Genomic DNA, 11,964 nt, shown 5'->3' with positions numbered 1-11,964 from the left:
TTAGAGATATGATCAGGATTATAAATCTTAGGATTAAAATTGCCTAATTAATTTACTCTAATTAATGGAAACTTTTTTTAATCTAAGATTCGATATTTTAATGTCGGCTCCATCATAATAAAAATGTAAGTCTCGCAAACACTAAGTACCCACTTCATATTTTATCTTTTTTTTTATTCACTTATTAATAAAATTGCTAAATCTATGGTGGAAAAAAATTGACATAAACTAAAGAGGTAATATGATAAATACACTACTGAAAAAATGATTTTTTGCCGCGACCAGTTTTGGTGGCTAAAAGTCCAAAATTCGTGGCGAAATGTGTTTTGCCACAAGAAAACGTTTGGCCACGCTCGAGGCAAAACAAGGCGTGGAAAGAAGTTTTTTGCCACGACTTTTCCCACCGCTGCAAAAGAGTGAACATTTAGCCGGGGCCATGTCGTGGCAAGACATTGTTTTATATTTAAATTAGTTTTATCTTTTAAAATAAATACATTTCTTTTTGCCGCGAGCATAATTGCTGCAAAAAATACTTTATTGCCACAGCTGCAGCAAAATGTTTGTTTGTTTGTATTTTTATTTTTTATTTTTTTCCCTAGAGTATTCATATATAAAATTATAAACTACTTCAGAGAAGAATTCTAACATAAAAAATCTCACATTTCCTATTAAATCAAATATTTCTTCGCTACAAAATGTCATTGAATCCATAAATAACTTGGTACAAAGAAGAACAAAAGGGAAATATATATATATACTATAAAACAAGCTTCAGTCCTTTTCATGTTGTCAATTTGTCATGCACACGGCCACTTCATCATATGGCTTAGTCTTTCTAGTCAACCATTAATCAGATCCCAACTGAGTGATACTCTCGTCTTCTTTATACTGCAACAAGTAAAAATAACACATTAAGTTTTAGAGCAACAATCAAAAAAATAATTCAGAAGCAAGTTTTAGAGCCACATTCAAAAAAATCAGTAACAAGTTTTCAAAAGAACATTTTAGCAACTTGAATTAGCCCACTCCTACACATAGAATTGATAAAAGAAAACCATCAATTAAACATTCATAATTAAGTATTCAAAACGTGACATGCATGTCGCCTGAAAAATCAAATAGAAAAGGAAAAGGAAAAGGAAAAAGGAAAAAAGAAAATATATAAAATCTAAAGGTATAGACAATGCAAACGGCGTTCCAATGCAAGTCTGCCCTAGATGCATGTGAAATCCAAAGACTTAGTTCTGACTAGCACAAATCAGTCTCTCTTACCTTCTAACAAAAGTGTCAACCACCACAATAAATGGGCTAAGGTGGATCATAGTCAAATGCTATATGCAAAAAGGATGTGAATTATCTCGGAAATCAAGTAGCTAGGACTTGTGTATATATTAAAACTATAAATGATATGTTTCAAGCAACTAATAACTGAACATTAGCTGCGCGCGGGTGCATTCCCTAATCTAATAGACACAAGTATACCAAAAAAAAAAATTGCAAGTCTAGGAGCACTTCATCTCAAGTTCATAAGATGATAATTAAGAGAGCTTGAAAACCACAAGGAATTAGATACTAGTTGACACCCAAATAGCATATGTTGCCATAAAATCATCAAAATAGGATAGCGTTCTCACCGTAGAGAATTTGTAATGTGGTGAAGGAGAACATTCCAAGTAGTGAACCCCAGGACCATTAACCTTATCAAAGTGATCCTCAATCAAAAGCATAGGCATGGCACATGTGTTAGTGAACCCTTCAGCTTGCAGAACCTTATTTCTCGACCATGCTTTCCATATAAGCTTCATAACCTTTGAGCAAAAGAAAACCAGATAAGGTTCTTATGATATTATAATTGTACACGATTACAACAACTATCAAAACTAAGTACAACACCTTCAAAAGCTTTTCAAAACTATCTAAGATAGAGGACATGTCCAATTGACATACTTTTCATCAAACAATAAAGTTTATTCTCCATTCAGAGGGATGGTTGCATCCAACACTTGAGTTCAGCATTATAGCTTCAACTAGACTATAACACATTGAACCAGCCACTGTTTTGTGACTGTCAAACATTAGGAAAACAGATCCACTAAATATAAAAATCAAAAAGAAAATATGCACTAAGAAGTTAACACGTTATAAACTGTGGTATGCTTTATGAAACAGGGGAGCAGTTCTCGTTCTACTGTCAAAGTTCTAAGAATCTAAGAAGCCTAGTTCACTAAGATTCATACCATTACGTTGACATCAACTATAAGGACCGACACTTCCCAAATGACTTTAATTTAAGCACAAACAGGCACACATTTATAAACTATAGTTGGCTTAGCCTTGATCGCAACATCAAACACAACCTTCACATTCTATTTTTCCTAAAAATAAAGAAGAAAAGTTAATAATCTCTACTTCTTAAGTTCAATACTACTTTCAGGAAATCATGAATATGCAAAGAAAACAATATCAACAGTACGCTACTGTTAACTGGTCTTGGTATTTTCTTATGCAATTCTAGAAAAAGCCTTATGACAACTTAGTTACAATAGCCAGCCCAGTTGTTGTAATCTAGTCAAGTCTGTAGAATTTAGAAATAAATTAATGCATGGCCAATCAATTGTTTGTCAATACTGTCCGATCATCAGGAGGTGTGCATAATATAAACATTGATTGTTGATGTTGACAATCCCAGTCAAGCAGAGTCCTAGAACCGCCACCTTGCCTCTATGCTAAGTACATTGTTTTATGGCAGAATTGATGGCTTCAGATACAGTTAAATTTGTGAGCAAACCTGCTGTGTCTTTGAGCTGCACTCAATATATGCCAATGCACCTATTTGCTTCTTCAGTTCCTCGCCCTGAAATTTTTGAAAACACATTAATATAGATGGATAAGATTAAGCATTTCCAGGTACGTACTTCTATTGGCTAAACGTTCATTTTTGTTTTCAAACTATCAATCCTTATCAAACATAAAACACACCTAGGAGAACATGATGTTAGAACTTGAGGACTACTTGTGCAGTCAAAATTGTACGTGCTCCATATAGAATAATTAGAAATATCAAGAGAAGATATAAATTAATGCACCAAAGTTATGAACTTTACCTTTAGATAAGAAGAACGCACAAGCTTTAAACCAGTAAATCACACCTTTTACCTAGAATCATATAGATAAGGAGAATAACAATTAAAGAAAAAAGATAAAACAATTATAATTGGTGATTTGAAGTGCGTTGGTGAAACTCTTAGCTTTCGGCCAATAGTATATTTACCTGGGCAGTAACTTAAAGAGTGAAGACCAATTGGTGGAAGTAGTAAAGATGGAGAACGACTCACGGAAGTAATGGAGTAGTGAAGATGGAAATGAAACCCTAGCTATTGGCTTTTCTACTTTTTCTTTTTTGTTGTTGTTTGAGAATTCGGATTTTGGGTCATTTCAATTTTCGCCAAAATAAAGGTGGGAAAAAATGAAACTGTCCGCTTGAATGAACTCATATTTTATGCTTTTTTTAATTAAAAAATTGATTTTTAATTAATTTTTAGCCACCACACAATCCAGCTGCCACAAAAGGCATATCTAAAGTCACGGCCCCAACTTAGTCGTTGCAAAAAGCTACACATCTAGCCGCGATTGGCTCGAAGTTGTTGCGAGACACTCACTTTTTGCCACGAAAGGATACTGTAGAGGCAAAAAGGCACATTTTGCCACCATTTCTAGTTCCCGCGGCAACAATCTGCATCTAGCCACTACAACCATGGCCGCAGCAAAAAAGTCCGCCCTAAAAGTCACTTTTTTGGTAGTGATAATAAAAGGAAAATAATAATATGATATTTATTTATGGGTATTTTAAATAAATGGACGTTGAACAGTGATTGTTCATAGTTCGGTAGTTTTGAACAATGACCTATGAATGAACACTCATTGTTCATTGCTATGAATATTCTTTGTCCATACCACAATTGGACTATGAACATTCTTTGTTCATATTGTAATTGGACTATGAACAGTGATTGTTCATAGTTCGGTATCTATGAACAATCACTGTTCATAGTCCAATTGCAATATGAACCTATAAGCTATGAACAATGAGTGTTCATAATTCATACAATACGTACTATGAACAATCAATGTTCATAGTCATGAGCTATGAATATTCTTTGTTCATATCACAATTGGACTATGAACAACGATTGTTCATAGTCATGAGCTATGAACATCCATTGTTCATAGCTCCAATAAAGGGATGAACACGCTTTGTGAGTGTCCTTCCGATTTGAGTTTGTTTTCTTTGTGTTTTGAAAGTATCTTTCCGATATGGCTTATTTTGTGGTTTGTCAGGTTCTGGCCATGTATAGGAAGCTGAGGGAGATGGCAACTATCTCCGACCTGTACAAGAAAGAGCTGGAGGTTGCCAAGAAGGCCTATGACTAGTGTCCAACTTTCATTACCTCCACTACTTCCACACGACACCTCAGATCCAACACCAGCATTAGCACCGTCACTGCCATTACCACCATGCCCACCACATTCCCAGCAAATACTCGTATTAGATATGCGATAGCTCAAATTCTTATACTACAGAGTATCCAGACTCACCAACAAAAAGAATAAAAAGAGGAGAGGGAAGCAGCATTAATAGCAACTCAAATGAACAAGTGTGCATCATTATTAAACAAATGGGGTAATTTGCAATTATGAAAGAACATTGTTGCACATAAAGGGCTATAGGAGTACAAGAATTCCACATTTCAAAATGTGGAGTAATTTGCAAGACTATTCAAGACTATTCAAAGACTTGCACACCATGAATCTGTTGCGATTTGTATAGGTCCAGTGTTGCGTTCTTTGTGCTGAGTCGGACCATAGCAAGAGAGACTGTCCTTATTTGCACTACTCATGTGTGGGGTTCAAGTCAAACACAATGACTCTATATTTCTGTAAGCAAGGGATAAACAAAGGTCATAGGTTTCTAAAGTGCAGAAGTCAACCTAGATGCGGAGCTTTCAAATGGATTGATCTCCCGGATGAAGAAAGCCATGAAGCCAGCCATCAAGCAACTACAACTATGGAAGAAAAGGTCACGGAAGGAGGGAAGGTGAAGGTTACAGTGGAGGGGAACTGTACGTACCACTAAAATGACCATGGAAGGGACTGTTTCAGATGTTTCAGCATTTGTACTTTAAGTCTTTAGGGTTTGCCGATTGAACTGTAATAGATCTACTGATAGCATAAGTTGAAATGAGTGAACATTTTGGATGTATTTTAACTGTAATTGATGTATTTTAACTGTGAAATGATAATGGACAATGATTCAAGAAACGTGAATTCAGCTTATAAACATAATGGGAAACTTACACATAATTATAGAAGTTCGTAGAAAAATTAAACAACAATAAATCAACAAAGGGACAAGTACAAATACAGGTGTTTCCAGATTATGTATTAGAGATACACTGTGTTGTTGTAGAGAAAACGGGTGATTTATATCACCTTGTTGGAGTAAAGGCAAGGTTGGAGTTATCCCTCACATGAGGAGAGAAATGGAGCTGATTCTGCGTGGAGATGTCAGAGGGCACCTGCGCTCAGAGCGAGGGCACCTGCGCCCAAGATTGTTTTCGTGGGCCTCGCTACAGTAACCGTGAAATTTGTTTTTTCATATAAAAACAAAATCAAGGTTTTGGAAAACCTAACCTAACCAAAACCAAGAAAGAGAGAGATTGTAAGAGAGCAATTCTTTGTGAGTTGAGTGTTCATTCTTTGTGAGTGAATTGAGAGCTCTTGTAATATGTTACTCTGGACATCTAGTAAAGCTTGGATCTCGCCAGTGTGGACGTAGGCAAATTGCCGAACCACGATATATCCTTGTCTTGTGGTTGGTTCTCTTTTGCATTATTATCTTTACTTTATATCTTGTTAATTATTAACTGAGAAGCGTTGGGATAGTACTTGGAGGGTGTTGAAGTCTTGTCTAGTTTGTTGTAGGATTGATCCGTTTGTTGTGGGTAACGTTGTTTCTGCAGTTATTTATTCACAACAGTTGTCTTCATACATAGTTATGTTGTCGTGCATTTAACCATTGAGGAAAGGACATACCATGTTTAATAAGTAATAATTTAACAGAACCATAACACAATGCAGTGCTTCCTGCTCTTGATACATAAGTACCCAGTCTATTAAAACATACTGGCTAACAGGAAATAAATAATTACATATATAAACGACTAGTTAAATTAGGTTTCGGCAAAGTCTGACAGGAATGGGAAAATGGACTGAATGCTACTTGATGGGATTATTTGACCTGATAGGACCTTATTCTCCATGAAATTGTACCATATGATCTTGTTGTTCCAACTGAAAACTCCAATGTCTGATGGCAGTAGGTCGACGAAATTTGCATGGAGGAAACTATCATACAATATAAACCTCCTGGGTTCACTCCACTGGCTGTTCTCGTACTGCTACAAAACCCACAGTTCAAATATTTTTTGAGTAAAGGTGTTGCCCACTGGCCAAAAGGAAAACATAACAGCTACGGAGCCATCATAGAGAAACAGCTTGTAAGTTTCAAATGGACGTTCAGTCTCCGGTAGCCTAATCCTTGTCCATTGCTCCTGGCGAATGTTAAAAACCAATATTCCTGCATGCCAAAGAGTCCAATACAAAATTCCATTCGCAACAACTCCGGCCTTCGGGTTAATGTGTTCATGATTATTAACAGACAACTCTAGGTCGTCCAACCTTTTCCATTTGTCAACTTGGGAATCAAATAATTCAATAGTTTGACATAAATGTTAGAAGGGTCCGATGTTAGAATGGACTCAACGCCAATTGTTGGAATTTTAGATTCTGATAGCTTCTCCTTGTCCTTGAAACTGTACCATATGATCCTGTTGTTCCAACTGAAAACTCCAACGTCTGTTGTTAGTAGGTTGACCAATTTCAGATGACTGAATCTTTCATACATTTCAATGTTTCTGAAGAAAACAATTCAAAGTGATGGACGATAGAAAACTGTAATGAAGCTTTCAAAGTTAATTTTATTTAAAAATTAATTTTCTATAGATATTAACACTAGCCCATATGATCGCAATAATTTGAATTTTAATATGATCATGTAATATAACCAGAACGTTTCAAATCGTGTTTTCATTGGGCTCGATTAGCATATGGGGTTTGTAGATGTTGGTTATTTTGGGACTACGACGTGATGATTTGTTGGATAGGGAATGGATGCACTCTTCTTGGGATAAGAGTTGCCTATGTATCAAGTTTCTCAGGGTCACCTTGAATCAAGCCTTACGTAGTTCATCTCTCTCTACTTATAGTTGTGTGCTTGCACCGTTATGGATTGCAGATCCACCTTGTATGCTATCTTGATGATTTGCCATTACTTTGATGTTACAAAGTAAATGACTCCTTGATTGCTGCGTTGACTGAGCTACAGGATTGCGCTAGTTGATATCTTTCCATGAATGGTTGTAACTGCTGCTGGAAAAGACCTGGGTGTTGGGTCATTGGTAAGATCTGATGTTGTGGGACTAGCTGAGGGAAGACGTCCTGTCTTGAAAACATGTGCTCTGTAGTGTAGAACGGAGGGTACTTACACACCTTTTTTATCCGTTCTGTGGACAGCGGTTGCGTGGGATAAGAACGGTTTAAAAAGTAAAGTTTGAAGGCACGTGTCTGACAGCTGTTTTGCTTTGAATCTAGGTTTTTGGGGAATGTGCGGGAATTGTTGAGCTAGATTCGTGGGCCCATAGTTAAGGTGATTTGTGGGCGAGTAATGATTTAAGTTTTGGGAACACGAAACGTTTTGATTATCTCGAGGTGTTTGGGAAGTTGAGGGGTTTTTGACTTGTAGAAGTTTTTTTGTTTGTTCAGTTTTCAACCAAAGGAAAAATAAACCAGACTGAAAAAAAAAGAGAAAAAAAAAGAGAAAGAAAAAAGAAAAAAAACTTCTCGTCCTTCCTGAATCAGGTTCGTCTTTCAACTTTAAAACTTTGAGCTTTCTTTCTTTCTTTGATTGTGCAATGTCTATGACTAGTGATAGTTTGAGTGGTGAGGTTGAATTGATGAATGGAGAGAGAGGACTATAAGTGAGGAAGTTAAGGAGAGGGTTCGTAGTGATAATGAGGCTTCGTCGTTTTCCTCGTTGGAGTCGGTAGATGAGAGGAAGCCTAAGTCGGTGAATTGTTATACCGCTTTGAGGAGGGAGTTTGGTTGGGTGGAATCCGACCTGGTAATGTACGATCTGGCTGGGGAAAAGAATTTGTATACTAAGGACTACGTTCCTTGGGGTGGAGGAGTAGTTATTTGTTATGGGCAGTTGAAGGCTGGGATGAGGTTTCCCTTTTCCCGTCTTACTGTGGAGGTTTTGAACTTTTTGAGGACAGCCCCCTATCAGCTCATGGGGAACAGTTGGAGGATTCTCCATGTGTTGGATTTGTTGAATGATAGGGGCTATAACATCTGTTTAAGCGATGTGACGTAGCACTTTGTTGTGAGGAGGTCGGGTGGTGTGAACTTTAGTTTTCATGTTTTTAAGGGGAAGTCTTCTGTTATTGTGGGTGTGAGCAAGGAGGACTGGAATCGTAGGCCGTTGCTGGCTGTGGGTAGTTATTTTCCTCCTGGTTTGGAGATTGATAAATGTGTTGTACAACCTCGTGGTAGGTCGTTTGTTATAGGTCGTAATTTGTGTGTTTTGAATTGTAATTTGGACGTTCTGATTTATTTGGTTTTTCATTTGCAATTGTTTCTATCCCTTCTCGTACGACGAACGGTGTGATTGAAAGGTTTGCTTGTTTGAGTTTGGAGGATAAGCAGGCTTTGTTGAGGGAGGTTGCGCATTACTTTAAGAGGCGTGGAGGGAAGAAAATCAACCGTAAGAGGCTGGAGCAGAAGGCTAGGGCTCGCAAGGTGGTGGTTGAACTTTCTGAATCTAGCTCGGAATCTGCCATGAAGAGGGAGAGTCACAAGAAAGTACCTGTACCTGGAATGAAAAGGAGTGGAGGTGCTGGTGACGGCCGTTCTGGTGGAGTTATGACGTCTGGTGGGGAGGTGAGGATGGTTAGAGGAGTGACACCATCCAGACGCTCTGAGCTGGGTGACGCAAATCGGCCGTCATCTCAACATTCTGAGTTGGGTGACGCAAATCGTTTGCTATCCCCACGTTCTGATTTGGGTGATGCAAATCATTTGGCGTCCCAACGTTCTGAGCTGGGGGACAGAGGGCGCTCTTCGTCCAACCGCTTCTCCTCTGGTGATGCAGATCGTTCTGCATCCAACTGCATTTCTTCTGGAGATGCGGGTGCTGGAAGTGAGGGTGATGCTGCGGGTGGCAGTGCTGGTGGGGAGGGTGATGCTCCCACTTCGTTCCGGAAGCCTATTTTGAAAAGGCGTTCCGAATTGGTTGAGTCGGAGGGGGCTAAGAAGGTCCGAATCGAACCGAGACCAACCCGTGTGTTGTAGGTCGTTCGTCTTCAGGTCGGGCTTCTCTGCCGAGGATGAGCCTTAATGATGTGGCTGCTGATGTTGGGGTTGTTGAGGCCCGAGGAAAGGAGAAAGTTGGTGAGGCCGAGCACATTCTTCGAATTTGGGCATGGGATCGGGAAGTACGGACCCAAGTAAGAAGGGGTGACGGTGATTTCCTTGATAGATTGGTTACTTATAACGGACCCTATGCCGTTGCGGAAGTTTGTTGTGGTATGGTGATTTGTAGCTTCAAGTCCCGTTTGGTTGGTCTTGGCGTTGTTGGATAGTATTGCGCTTCACGGAGATAGGTGCAAGCCGGATGGTAAAGGTCCGGGGCGTGAACTTTGTGGAGATGGAACGGTCGTTGTGGCTTTTTGTGAGTATTCTTCCATTTCGAGCTTGCTCCTTTTTGGTCTTGTTGATTTTGATCCATTCTATTGTTTATATTTGTTATCTCGTTTGCTAGGTTCTGGCGATGTATATGAAGCTGAAGGATATGGCGTGTATCTCCGACCGTTATAAAAAGGAGTTGGATGACAGCAAGCAAGCTTGTAGCAAGCTGGTGGCTGAACAACAATTAGAGAGAACGGAGGTTGCAAGGCTGAGGGAACAAGTGCAAGAGCTTGGTGGTAAAGTGGCTCTGTTGCAACCCGCCGGACTCGCAAAGGCTGGATGTTCAAAGAATGGGTCACCGAGTGCAAGAGGTCAGCTCCGTTCTCTTTGAACGAAAGCCGCGGATCGCATACAACGGCTTGGTGGACACGGTGGAGAGTGGAAATGTGTACGTGTTGTTTGATGATTATTATGAGGCGTTGGATAAGTATGATCGCCTTAAGATGGCTATTGAAAGTGGGACTGCTGCAGATGCTGGTGTAGGTGCTAGTAGACCATCTGATATGCCATCTGACCAAGTCGTTGTGCCACCGGCTGCTTTATCTGTTCCTTCTGTTGTTTTTGATTGGGATGTTTCTTAAGTTGTTGTTGATTAGGCTACCAGTTCTGGTGTTGTAGAGGGCGGTGATCTGGACGCTTTGAATGTGGGTACTCTCATTGTGTGAACTGTTTCTGAACGTCTTGTGCTTTGTGATTGTCTTGTTGGGATGTATTGAACAATATTTAAACAATTTGTTTGTTCTTCTTCATCGATACAATATTATTTTTGATGGGGATATCGAGGTCGTTTTCCGGGATAACACGGGGCCTCGATTCCGACCGATTTTTGTAAGTAGAAATATTTAAATTACTTGTTGAATTCGTCTTGAAGTATGCATTTGATGGCTTTTGTTTTGATGAATTGTTGTTTGACGATCGGCCGCCAGTATTACTAGTTAGCACACTTGAACACCTTGAACCAATTGTATAGGTGTGATTGATTGCAGCTTGGTTTCTAGCCGGATCTTAGTAAGTTTGATGGTTTGCACACCTTAATATGTGTTCTACATGTTGGCCCTGATTTGTGTTAGGATAATTTTTTTAAACCCATTTTTGAAAGACGTGGATCGGTAGGACCAGGGTTTATACTATACTGTACGTACTATGAACAATCCATGTTCATAGTCATGAGCTTTGAATATTCTTTGTTCATATCACAATTGGATTATAACCCTATTGGAGCTATGAACATCCATTGTTCATAGCTCCAATAGGGATGAACACGCTTTGTGAGTGTCCTTCCGATCTGAGTTTGTTTTCTATATGTTTTGAAAGTATCTTTCGATCCGACTTATTTTGTGGTTTGTCGGGCCCCATGTATGTGAAGTCGAGGGAGATGGCAACTATCTCCGACTGCATACAGAAAAGATTTGGAGGTTGCTATGACAAACAAACTTAAGCAAGAGGCGGAGAGGGTTGAAGTTGTAGGGCATTGTCTCAGTGTGCATTTTGTTAAGCAGATTGTCTCTGCTAGAAGTTTGCATTTTGTAATGTAAATATGTAATATATGCAAAAGGTATTTTGAGTAACTCAAATGTGGATGATACTTGAATAGGTGGAATTTAAGAGTGTTGCATATAGTTGAATGCCTTTAGTTATTAATGCAGATCCATTATTATTTCGGTGAGTGTTATTTAGTGAACAAAGCAAGCATGATAGGTTGGACTTATAAGAAGAACAATGAACATAACATTGACATTCTGTTCCTGGACCACGAAGTCATTCTTTATCATCATGAGCGAGCTTAACTCTTTTGATGTCGCTTTTTAAACAGACAGAGACTGAAATCTTTTTTCATATCAAGTGAAATAATCACTCCCAAACTCATGCTTTTTTCATAATCACTCTGAACGACCTGGTAGATGAAAGGTCAAGTATACCCTTGATGCGAAATAAAAAATGGGTCGGGTAGATGAAAGGTCAAGTATACCCCTGACCCAGTGTGTATATAGTATGAACAATCATTGTTCATATACAAAACATGCGAGCTCATTGTTCATACCTATTGGAGTATGAACACTCATTGTTCATGCCTATTGTAAAGTATGGGCAATGATTGTT

The 11,964-nt window shown here is 38.8% G+C and overlaps 1 long non-coding RNA gene across 1 annotated transcript; it reads right to left on the bottom strand.

The window, feature by feature from the left end:
- Window positions 1-669: 669 nt before the first annotated feature.
- On the bottom strand, window positions 670-3,466 carry LOC147523693 (uncharacterized). The gene is made up of 5 exons (XR_015196753.1): window positions 3,272-3,466; window positions 3,105-3,156; window positions 2,789-2,854; window positions 1,635-1,808; window positions 670-888 (listed from the first exon to the last, which is right to left on the bottom strand). It is a non-coding gene; the product is annotated as an uncharacterized LOC147523693 (long non-coding RNA).
- Between the last annotated feature and the right edge of the window lie 8,498 nt (window positions 3,467-11,964).

The sequence above is a fragment of the Coptis chinensis genome, chromosome 1 (assembly GCF_015680905.1).
Source record: "Coptis chinensis isolate HL-2020 chromosome 1, ASM1568090v1, whole genome shotgun sequence".
NCBI classification, from domain to species: Eukaryota; Viridiplantae; Streptophyta; class Magnoliopsida; order Ranunculales; family Ranunculaceae; genus Coptis; species Coptis chinensis.
Note: the sequence above shows the minus strand (reverse complement) of the source record. Positions and strands in the feature narration are given on the sequence as shown.